The following is a 13,094-nucleotide window of genomic DNA, read 5'->3' as shown; positions in this document are numbered from 1 at the left end:
ACAAACATTATATGGTTTCATTCATTTGGGGAATATAAGAAATAGTGAAAGGGATTAAAGGGGAAAGGAGAGAAAATGAGTGGGAAAAATCAGAGAAGATGACTGACTATGAGAGACTCCTAACTCTGGGAAACGAACAAGGGGTAGTGGAAGGGAGATGGGGTGACTGGGTGACGGGCACTGACAGGGGCACTTGATGGGATGAGCACTGGGGTGTTATGCTATATGTTGGCAAATCAAAATCCAAAAAAAAATATACAAAAAGAAAAAGTAGTGGATATTCATGTATAAAAAAACTGGATCCATAAATTATACCACTCACAAAAATTAACTCAAAATGAATTAAAGAATTAAATATAAGATGGGAAACCATGAAACTCCTAGAAGAAAACAGAAACAAAGCTCCCTGATATGAGTCTTGGTAATGTGTTTTTGGATATGACATCTATCTGATGATTGGTTAATATCTAAAATACAAATAACTCATACAAATCAAAGCAAAAAAAAACAAAAAACAAAACCACAAACACAGAAACAGAAACAACCCAATTTAAAAATGGGCCAAGGACCTAAATAGTTCTCCAAAGAAGATACAGGAAAACCAATAGGAGCAGTAAAAGATGCTCAACATCACAGTCATACATGTTAAAATACACGTTAAATACAAACTAAAACCAGAATGAGATATCACCTCGTATTTGTTAGAATGGCCATCAAAAAGACAAGAAATAACAAATGCTGGCATGGATGTGAAGAAAAGGTAGATTACTATTGATGGGATGACAAATTGGTACAGCCAGTATGGAAAACAATAGAGGATCCTCAAAAAATTAAGAATAGAACTACCATATAATCTAGCAGTTCCACTTCTGGAAATATATCCAAAGGAAAAAAAAGAAAAACACTAACTCAAAAAGATATCTGAACCTCCGTATTTATAGCAGCATTATTTATAATAGCCAGCCATGGAAACAACCTAAGTGTTCACCAATGAATGAATATGAAATATTATTCAACCATAAAAAATGAGAAAAACCTATCATTTGTGACAACATAAATGGACCCTGGAGGCATTGTGCTAAATGAAATAAGTTAGACAAAGACAAATTCTATATAATCTCAGCAATATGTGGAATCTGAAAACAAACAAAACAAACACAAATCAAACTCATAGAAAAAGTGATCACGCTTGTGGTTACCAGAGGTAGGGAGTAAACTGAAGGAGAATTGAAGGAAGGTAACCAAAATGCTTCCCGTTATGAGATAAATAAGGACCAGGGGTGTCATGTACAATATGATGACTATAGCTCACACTGCTGTATGATATACAAGAAAGTTGCTGAAAGAGTAAATACTAAGAGATCTTATCATAAGAAGAAAATTTGTCCCCTTAATTCTTTTCCTCTTTTTTTCCTTTTATTCTATTTGAGAAGATGGATGTTAACTGAACCTTCTGTGGTAATCATTTCACAATATATGTAAATCAAACCATCATGCTGTATGTCTTCAATTTATACAGTCATGTGTGTATTATTTCTCAATGAAACTGGGGGAGGGGGAGAGATGCTATTCCATTGTCTTCTGACTCCCATGGCCTAAATCAAGAAGTCAGCTGAAAGTCTTGTTGATGTTCCTTTGAAAATAATGTCTTTCTCTGACCTAATTTAAGACTCTCTATGGATTAGTTTTTAAGCAGTTTTATATATGAGATCCAGGTATCATTTTCATTATATTTATCCTACTTAAATCTGTACGTAGATACTTTGAATAGTTTTGGAAAATTGGTAGCCACTAACTCTCTGAATATTACTTATACTTTATTCTCTCCTTCTCTCCTTCTGGGACTTCAATTACATGTCTTTTTCAGAATGTCCCACACATTGCACTTATCTGTTTTTGTACTATTTTTCTCTCTGTGCTTCTGCTTGGGTATTTTTTATTGGCTTGTTTTTCAATTCCAAAAAACCATAAGGTCTCCAGATCATGTCATCTGCCCATCAGAAAGGCTTTCTTATCTCTGGTAATAGCAAGAGCAGCTATTGGGGGAACTAATCTTTTCTTTTCTTTCCTTTTTTAATTTTATTTATTTATTTGATAGACCAAGGGAGGGAGAGACAGCAAAAGTAGGAGGAGCAGCAGAGGGAGAGGTAGAAGCAGACTTCCCACTGAGCAGGGAGCCAGACACAGGGCTTAATCCTGGGACCCTGAGATAATGATCTGAGCTGAAGGCATATATTTAACCAAATGAGCTACCCAGGCACCCCCTGGGGGAACTAATCTTTTCAAGCCAACCCAAGATTTAGCTGGGTTGCCACTGTGATGAGGTTTTGGTAAAATCCAAACTAGTTCTCTTGATCCTGTTCCTAGGGCATGAATTCCCAGAGCTTTTAATCATCAATGTTGGAGGACTTTGATATCCCCAATCTGAAAGTCTGAGATAGATTCAGTTCTGCAAAGGTTTACAACTTAGCCCTAGCATTCTACTCCACACAGCTTCAAATGGGGCAAATGTCTTCAAGGAAAGATCTCTATATGAAGATTAGCTATGTGCCTGAGATTCCTTAAATTTCCCATTTTGTTATTCAAGTGAGCCCCCAAAAAGTCCAAATTTCTGCTGGTTTCTCTGGCTCTATGGAATGATCTGCCAAAAGACAGGTCTGGATTTTCAATCTTTAGATACACCCAGATTTAGTTAAGTATCCCAGATGAAAAGTACCTGTGGATACTACTCTTTCTAGGGAATTCATCTCTTGCCCATTTTGCTTTTGGGCTTGCTCCCCTAGAAGGATCTTTGTTTTCTAAGAATCATGAGACTAGGTATCCCTGGGTGGTGCAATGGTTTAGCGCCTGCCTTTGGCCCAGGGCACAATCCTGGAGACCCGGGATCGAATCCCACGTTGGGCTCCCAGTGCATGGAGCCTGCTTCTCCCTCTGCCTGTGTCTCTGCCTCTCTCCCTCTCTCACTGTGTGCCTATCAGAAAGAAAGAAAGAAAGAAAGAAAGAAAGAAAGAAAGAAAGAAAGAAAGAATCATGAGACTATGATATCTCACTCTACTTTTCAGAAGCTTTCAAACTAGCTCCTTAAGCTCCTGTGAAGCCTCAAAACTTAGCAAATGCCTTACAGTGAAAACTGGCCATGCATCTGACATCTCTTGGATTTTGTCACTCTAGACCCTCACAATTACTAAAACCTTTATTTCCCCCAGAAGTAGCCTTCACCCTGGGCCAAATTCTGATCCTTAGGCCATGTCTAAGTCACTAAATGCCCTGGGATGGCGAAATGGCCCTAATCATAATCTCTCCTCTCTGAAACAGTAGTCCAATTGGTCCTGCTCATTCCTCCCACAGTTCTCAGGTGCTTTTTACATAATGAGTTTTTAAATTCATCCAGCTTTTATAATTGTCTTCAGCAAGAAACACTGCCTTGCCACAATCTATGGCATCAGGCTCAGAAGTAGAAATCTACAAAAATCATCTAAAAGTCTTTGCTGCTTCTATTCTGGCTACACTGTAGGTTATTTGCCACACAGAAGCCAGGATGATTCTTTTAAATCATAAATTAGATCATGTCACTGCCTCTGCATTTATAATAAAGTCCAAGCTCTTATCATGACTCCAAGGACCTAAATGTTCTTGCCCTGATAGCTTCCTAACCTCATCAACTTATATGCTGCACTCTAGCACAGTGAATAGAACTTGACTACTAGATATACTTTGTGGGTAGGTGTTCCAAGCCTTCTAGTTAGTTATTCCTCAAGTGTACATACTGGAAATCCGTTCCTGTCCCCTGTCCCATTCTATCCCAGAATATATCCTCTATGAGACCAGGGACTTTGTCTACCTTGTTCAACCACTTTACTCCCAGCACCCAAAACAGTCTCTGGCCATATCACAGGCACTAGATAAATATTTACTTAATAAATGAATAAAAAATTGAAGCCACTTTGGCTGAAAGGTAGCCAGGGTTCTGATACCATGACTAATTACCTCCTCTTTACTGCCAATGATAACCTAAATAATTCAGAATTAACCATGTATTTTTAAATGAAAGTTTAATTAAACTCTTAGAGGAACACTGAAACATATCCAAAGCAACACGGAGTCCCAAGTATCACAGTTTAGAAATGAAATGGATCACTAAGATTCCTTTTAGTTCGAATAGTCTAGCCAAAAATAACATGTTAGAAGAAAAAATACAATTGAATATCCTAAAATGATTATTTCACTGATACTCTTTTGGGGGGACAAGTAAGATATATGTCCTTAGATGCCATAAAATCAAGAAAAACAATGTACTTACTTTATAGCTCCAACTTATTTTCTAATGAAATCTTTTTTATTCAGTGTCAAGTTTTAGAAACCCAATGGAAATTAGTTGTAGGCTTCTCTCTGAACAAAAAGGACACTCTTCTCCAGAATGCATCAGAGTCTAGATAACTACATATGCTTGTGGTAATTTCGCATGTGTAGCTTACATTTTTGCAGTTTTGCAGTCTGGGTTCCTTAAGAGCTTAGGCACAGAGTTATATATATTTCATTTGTGGGTGAAAAGGGAAAAAATAAAGTATTTCCACTGACCTATGCTCTACTTTCCTACAGATAAAAAAGGACTTCATGTTTATGGAACTTCACAAAAGTAATGACTACATAAGGTCCAAACAACTCTAGTCCCTGAAAAGAAATGCATTTCATCAAAAGAGGTCATTAGTAATCATTCACACAGACCTGGTATTTTCTTCCCACCTCTACAAAAAGATTCAATTTGTTCTCTCTCTGTGTGCAACTTCCCATTATTCCTCAGGACAAGATTTCCCTGAAGTACCAGCTTAGAAGACACAGGGCTGTTAGGTACACCTTTGGTACCTATCTCTTTCCACCACAATACATATCTTTCAAGATTCCATTGACCCAAGTAGGATATGGTTTGGTTTATTTACTTAAATAAAGTAACACATAAAAAATGAATCATTACAAAGACAAAATTTAATCAAGCTAACACTTAAAATGATTAATTACCTCTGACTATGGAAAATTTGGGGACAACCTAAATCCATGACCAGAAGGCAAATTATGGGTGAGATAATGCAAAATTTTTGGTGTTATTCTTAGCTCACCTTTACAGTAACATCATCAAATATTATTATAATACCAATCATAGCCCAGAACCAATACCATATATCTAAAAGAAAAAAAAATCAAGGTAATTTGAGATTTATACAAGTTCTACTTACTTTTTACAATTAACTTTGCATTTTTAACTCCCAAGTACTCATGTTATAGATGAGTAATTCTCAAATAACAAAACACCTGAGAATTTTTCATGACTAATACAACTCTAATTGTATTCTAATTGTCTCTGTTTCTCAGAGACAAAGACAATTTCTCTTCAAATTAGTCTTTAGGATTCAGATAGTTAAAATGCTTCTTATTTCTGGGACCAAAAGTGAAAATACTTTTGTCTCCAGATTTTTGAGGAGCATGACGACCAAATAAACTAGAACTGTTACTTCTCATCTCTGAGGTTTAACCTATAATTCAGAAGTTTCAAGTGGTGGCCAGGAGACCAAATCCAACACATAAATTTATTTGATCTATAAAGTGATTTTTTAAAAAAAATTGAATTCATTGAATTCCTCTAAGAGTTTAATTCATTCATTCATTTAAAAATCAAGAAATTTCACTTTAAAAATCCAGATATTAAAAAAAAATCCAGATATCCAGATTTTCTTGAAAAAGACCATATAGGCCCAAGTAGAATCAGCCCAAGTAGTAAGTGGGGCTGACATCCAGAACACACTTATTTGCTGTGCCAAGTCTATATCCACAAAATATAGGAGTGCCTTTATCTAATTTGTACAGTGGCACTATACAGCCTAGAATTATACTAACTCAGGGCCTTCATTCTCACATGGCAGTAATCACCTGGAAGATTTAGACAAAGAATCTAAGTTTAAATTACGCCAGTCCTCACCACACCTTATTATCCTCCTGCTTTGCTATGTTAGGAGATCTACCTGGTTTCTATCTAGACATTTGATTTCTATTTAGATATTTGTTCAAACTTACTAGACTAGAAAGCATAAAGCATGAAGGTAGGATCATGTCTACTTTTTATTATTCTCTCCCCAACACTAGCACATAGTAAGAACTTTAAACTTCCCAGTAGAATAAATGAAAAAATAAAATGACTTTCCATGTTGCACCAGAAGTTAGGAAAAGAGCAAACTCCTTCTCACTCCTTAATCCATGGCATGCTTTTCCAACATGAATCAGAAGATACATTAAAATAGAATCTTATGTCACATGAAAAGACAATGAAATACACACTTGAACAGTGTATACAAAATTAAACATTTGCTTTGTATTGACATTGATTTTCCTGGGCAATTAAACTGTATAATATCATGATGCATTAAATCAAAAACAGAGAGGGTCCAACCATCCCTACTACCAAATAGATGCATAAGGAGGCTATTAAGAGCTCAAACTCAGATCACATGATTCAGAAATCCAGTAAAAGAGCTACCAACTGTCACTTTTCAAGTGGCCCCAGGAAGAATTTTAGGGTGATAGATGACTAAAAGATATATTTAAAGGTAAGAATTTGGGGAGTCTAGGGATGTCCCAAAGGCAGTCTTAATAACAGAATGGGCCAACAGCACAGTTCAGTGACTCTTGAACATGGTCTCCTCTTTAAAATAAAATGAAAACACACTGGTACACCCAGAAGACTAACTTACTCAATTGTCCTCCTGTGGACAGAAATACACTGAGACTTTGGCAGGGTTTTCTCAATGAAAAAAATTAAGTAGTTGACACCTTCTAGTTAGCCAGCTTGAATTTAAAATGTAAAAGCAAGTGAGATTTGTCTTTCCTAACTCTTTCTTTGAAAACATACAAACTGGTACAATATACTTTAGTGACCCAGGTTCCCCATTTTTATATTTGTGCAACTGGAAATGGGATGCTACCTCTATGTGTGTAATGTAGCACAAAAGTATGATCACTGAGGCATACAACCAGAATGTGTCAGTTCAGAGGGGGAAAAAAATCTCCCATCTCTGGCAAAATATTTTACACTAAAAACTATAGCTATTCCGATGCAAGACTTACTAAGTGACATACCCAGGGGAATAAGTAGCTTCATGTTGCAATAATAATAATAAGATCTGGTTTGCACAAGGACTGGTTTGATCTCTCTTTTTAAAGAATAATGAATTTTTTTTAGCTGCTCAAAAACTGGGTAATTTGTGATCATATATTCCCTAATATGGAAGGTTCCAGTGGCTTCACTTTAATCACCTAGGTCTTATGCTGTTGAAAAAAAAATGTATTAGATGTTGCTTTGATACATAAATGCTTTCTTTTTTTAAAAAAAGAGAGGAGATTTTTCTATTTCTACCAGTGAAAAGGCTATGAGCAGAGCTGCCATTCGTTGACTCCTGTTATTTGAGTAGGTGCCTGTAAAGGGCCAGGTGGTGTTTATGCAGATGACTGAGCAAGTTACAATGTGTTCTTCCTTTTGGATAAAACATTAGTGTATCAGATGTGACAAATCAGATGTTCATCTTCCGCACTTCTGCATTATTTTACATTGAGAATTAGATGATGTGCTGGCTTAGCTATTTGCTTTTGTTTTTTTCTTGAGAATGAGTTCATAAATAAAGTTCTCTCTACACTCTGCATAATCACAGTCTCACAGAATAGCTAACTGGCTAGGTAATATGATAATTACAGCCATACCTATCTTGCATTGTACAAGAGAAAAAGCACGTGTTCTGGGTAACAAAAAGCACACCATTCATATCCTTTAAGAACTATTTAACATATTATCCACTCCCATACTCTTATTGTCAAGGAAAAATGTGATCTTCTCATCTTGACATCATGGGGTGAAGCACCTGATGCTTCAATGTCCACCTAGGAAATTAGCATCTACTGAGCACCAAAATGCAAGGTTCAAAACCATTCTCCACTGTACACAAAGCAAACACCTACTTCCAATCCAAAAGTTATGCCTCTGGTAGAAGACATAGAATTTTTAAATCAGACTTTAAAAGAGTCCCCAAATCATTTTTTTCCCAAATCATTTTTAAATATACTGATAACATTTTTACCTACAGAGACAGCATCGCCCCCACTTGGCATTACCATGCTTTCAAACCACTCCAACCTCCTCTGGCTACTTTCCACACTACCATTTTGTCCAAGAAAAGACAGCCAGAGATTCCCCATGAACACAGATTTCCAAAAAATAACAAGTGAAAATTTACATTATTTGGTGTAATTGATATCTTTATTTTGAGAGCTCCAGTTATGAATCAGAACACCACTGTGTGGCTAGTGAGAAATTAGTAGATTAAGGTAAGTGAATAGCTTAAAGACTCCTAAAAGTTCTATTAATGCTCTTAATTCATACATCCATTCAACAAATATTTATTGAGTTTCTATCATGTGCAGTTCAAGATAAGACCTTTTTAACCAAGGGACCAATGAAAGAGGGGTTTTGAATACCAGAAGAGAAATATAGAAATACCAGAAGAGAAATATAAGTAGACCAAGGAAATTTCAGAGTGTAGGTGGGATCACAGAAGGATTTATAGAAAAGACGTTTTTTGTTGGACCTTGGAAGATGAATAGGCTCTAAGACATAAAGAGTGGTTGGAGACGGATCCCTGGGTGGCTCAGCAGTTTGGCGCCTGCCTTTGGCCCAGGGCGAGATCCTGGAGTCAGTCCCGGGATCGGGTCCCACGTCGGGCTCCCTGCATGAGGCCTGCTTCTCCCTCTGCCTGTGTCTCTGCCTCTCTCTCTCTCTCTCTCTCTCTCTCTCTGTGACTATCATAAATAAATAAAGAAAAAAATCTTAAAAAAAAAAAAAAAGAGTGGTTGGAGAAAAAGAGGGACAGGAGGAAGGGATCATAATTCCACACAGCTTAAGTAATGTATTACCACTATGTGGCCACTATTAATAACAATTTCATTATTTAAAGGAATGATTAATAATAGCTCATGTATTTTATAAAATGTATTTGGTATATTTTCATGTTTTACGTATTTATTACTAAAATGTTGATCTCTTAACATATTTTGGTACATTTAATATATTTATTTATTAATAACTACTTATATAATTATTATTATTGGATAATAATTTATGTATTTTAGCAATACTACCTATCATAATAGCTCCCATTTACAAAGCATTTTTGTGTGTGTGCCATGCACTATTCCCAGCTATATACCTGCTAAGTAAATTTTCACAATGATCCTGTGTGGTAAGTACTATCAGTACTCCCATTCTACAAATAGAAAAGAAATGGAGGTTAACTAACTTGCCCAAAGTCACTACAGGAATGTGGAAGAACTGGGATGATGCTCTACTATCACAAGATTGGCCTTGCCATATGGCCATCTCACAATATGACAGCTTACTTCTCTCCAGTCCAGGAGAATCTCTCTCTTCAGAGTGCTAAAACTGAGTCCTATATAATCAAGGAAGTGAGGATCCCATGGCCTTTGCCATATAATGTAACTGAATTAAGGGAGTGACTATCTCATCATAAAAATAGCCCCATTCATGCTCAAGAGATGAGGATTATACAGGACACATCCACCAGGGAATCTTGAGAGCCATCTTAGAATTCTGTTACACTGTCGCAGAGGCAGATATTGGAAGAAGGACTGATGTGGAAGTTATTTACAAAGACGTTTTCTAAGCAAAAAACAGAAAGAAATGGGGAAGTGGGCGGAGAAGTTAAAGGAGCCAATCAAGGATCCCAATACTCAGCAAAGTCTCACGAGGGATAACTTTAACTCAATTCCACCAGGGAGCTGTGCAGTTTAGGTTACACCTAAGGGTGTCAGATCAGGAATGAGGGAGCTGAAGTATTACCTCCCATCTCAATTGGCCATTGGTAATAGGACTATGCATCAGGGATGCAAATTCCCAGAATCTTCAAGGTGTCCACAGGCAAACTAGACACTCAAAGCCTAAAAGCAGCTTTCTGACATAACAGTGCAGGTGCTGGCTGTCAAAAGTGAAAACCTCTGGGATCAACATGAACAAAATGGCAAAAGGATCTGAGGAAATAGTAGGGGAGCGTTAACATCATCTGTTACATGAACTTTTGATAAAAGTTTGTAAATATCAAAAGTACATCATTTTGTTGTAAAAGAAATCACATGAATGTAATAAATTGTTTAATGCAACCATGTAGACTTCTGGTTTTGGCAAAATGATAAACTAAGTTAATATGGATGCCCCCTCACACACATATATATACACTATAATAATATATAAATGCTGAATAAATCTGGAAATAAGTTGAGAAAAGGTGATTCTTTAAACCTCTGCATGAAGCCTTGAACTCACTCTCAATCTGAACATGCATGAAATCTACCAGAATCAGCACAGCAAAGGCTTTGAGAACTGAACTATGGTGTAGACCACCAGGGAAGGTGCACAAACTGTGAAAACCAGAATAGCACTGCAAACTCTTTGAAAACTAAACTGACATTCTAAGCCCACAGAAGCCAGGTCAGGACTTGAGGTCTAAATTTCCTAGTGATAATTGCTTGCTTTAAAAAAAGAGAGTAGGAGAAGGAGGAAAAGGAGAAGAAGCAGAAGCCATTCTCCAAATTTTAACTGAGCCCAGAATCTTATAACATAGCATTCAAAATGACCAAGATACAGTCCAACATGCAAAGAACTAGGAAAATGTAAACAACTGGAAAGAAGAGGCGATCAACAGATATCATCACTCAGAGGACCCCAAATATTGAAATTATCAAACAAAAAAAGCTATGGCAGTTATTAGAACCATGCCACCTCAAGTAAGGGCAAATAATCTAGAAACAAATGGAATAATAGGCATTTTTAGCAAAGAAATAGAAACAATAATAAGCACTAAATGAGAATTCCATAACTCAAAATTACAAGAACAGAAATTTTTTAATTCACCAGAAGACCTCAGTAGTAGAACAGAGAAAAAAAACAGAGTCTAGTAACTTGAAGACAGATCTATAGAAATGATCCAATCTGAATAAGGGGAGGGGGAGTTAAATAATAAACAAGGCTTTGTATTGGAACAATATCAAAAGGTATAAGATTTATCTTGCTGGAGTCCCAGAAAGAGAGGAAAAAGAAAATGGTCCCCCAAAATATTTAAATAATGGCTGAAAATGCCCCAAATTTGGTGAAAGACATAACTTTGCAGATCCAAGAATCTCAGTGAACCATACCAAATAAGTTTAAAGAAAACCATACCCAGACATATAATTAAAATGCTGAAAACTTTCCCCAATTTTGTTTTCCTCGCCCTTCACAATGTCTTCTGAGAGAATCCCACAGAAAACCTCCACATATAAATCTCAGTGTCCCAGAGCCTGTTTCCTGGGGAACCCCACCTGTGATATAGTAAAATTAAGTTTACCCCTAGAGAGGGAGAGGGGAGAATGGAATTTGGAGCATGAATAGGAATAAAGTTCATAGGCTTAATCTGGGTATCAGTTATAGTGTTTTATTTTTTGTATGTTTGAAATATTTTATGAATTCTAAAAACATATCTATGTCTCCAGCAGAAATTGTGATACATATCATGGTAATTTAAGCCACATATTTCTGCCAGTCATGTAGTAACTTTTATAAAATTCATACTATATAATGTAGGTAATAATCTGACCCAAAGGTGAAAAAAATCTTTAAATACTGAGATGTCAAGTGAAATAACCTACATGTACTTGGCTCATTTTTTTTTTCTTAAAGTTGCTTGTAAAAAATATTTTTTAAAGTCTAGAGAGAAGAACAATTCTACAATAAAAACAAATATTCTATGTCCACAAGACCAAAATGATAAAGACTTTTTTCTAACAGAGTTTCTTTTCACTAGTTTTTTTAATAGCAATATGAAAGAATAATAGTATCAAAAAGAAGTTCAGGCAGCCCCTGGCACCTCAGGTCCCGGCCGTGCACACACCAGTAGTCCAGCTGTCCAGTCTTTAGCATACTGGTCAAAAAAGGAACCAGCACATCAAATACCAGCTCTTCAAATTTAATTTCATCTTCTGGCTTGCCAGGATTGCATTCCTTGTCATTGGACTTAGTTCTGAATTGAATCTGAAGCCAAGAGCATCTTGGAGCAAGAAAATCATCATTCCAGAAAGCTTCTACACTGAAATATATATTCTGAATGCAGCCGGTGCCCTCAGGATGCTGGTGAGTTTCCTGGGCTGCTGTGCAAGAGCCCCAGTGCATGCAAAGATTGTTCTTTGGCTTCTGCTTAGTGATATTTGCCATTGAAATAGCTGCAGGCAACTGGGATATTCCCACAAAGATGAGATGATTAAGTCCAGGAGTTTTACAAGGATACCTACCAAGCTGAAAACCAAGGACAAGCCCCAGCAGGACACTAAAAGCCAGCCACTCTGCATTGAACTGCTGTGGTTTAGCTGGAGTAGAACAATTTATCTCAGACATCTGCCCCTAAAAGGATTTACTCCCAAGCATCCCAGTGAAGCCTTGCTCTGAGGCCATCAAAGAGATCTTGGACAACAAATCCCACATCACTGGTGCATAGGCATCGGGATTCCTGTGGCACAGGCTTCAGTATGTCCCTGTACAGAGAGGAGCAGAGAGCCGAAGAGCAGAGACATCTAGAGTAAGTGTGTGCCCCTAGGCAGGAAAGTCTACCCCTGGGGAGATGGTTGATTATTTTCTTTGGGTTTTTTGGGGGCGGGGGGGGGGGGTACTAACTTTAATATTCATTCTGCATTTTCAAACAAAAAAAAAAGTATCCTGTGTTTGTCTTTTTAATTCTTTATTCAATATTGGTAGTCGTAGTTGCTTTTGGGTTTTTTTTTTTTTTTGCTTGTTTTTGCTTATCAGGTTAAGCAGAAATCCTACAATGAAAGGTACTTTATTTGCTAGAGTTTAGACAAAAGATGTTGTACATGAAGAGAAGGGTTTTGACTTGGCATGGATTTTTAAATGTCTATCACATTTAATCAGGTTGTAACTTATGTTGAAGATAATGTCATACATAGTGAAAGATAATGACAAGAAGTTTATATTGCATTTTTCATATATTATTTCATTC

General features: G+C 36.7%; 1 pseudogene; it reads left to right on the top strand.

Moving 5' to 3' along the window:
• The window catches only part of LOC125755345 (CD9 antigen-like), a 92,278-nt pseudogene extending 79,703 nt beyond the window's left edge, over window positions 1-12,575 (top strand).
• The last annotated feature ends 519 nt before the right edge of the window (window positions 12,576-13,094 follow it).

Source organism: Canis lupus, chromosome 6 (genome assembly GCF_003254725.2).
Source record: "Canis lupus dingo isolate Sandy chromosome 6, ASM325472v2, whole genome shotgun sequence".
In the NCBI taxonomy this organism is placed as follows: domain Eukaryota; kingdom Metazoa; phylum Chordata; class Mammalia; order Carnivora; family Canidae; genus Canis; species Canis lupus.
This window is presented reverse-complemented; position numbering and strand designations above follow the sequence as displayed.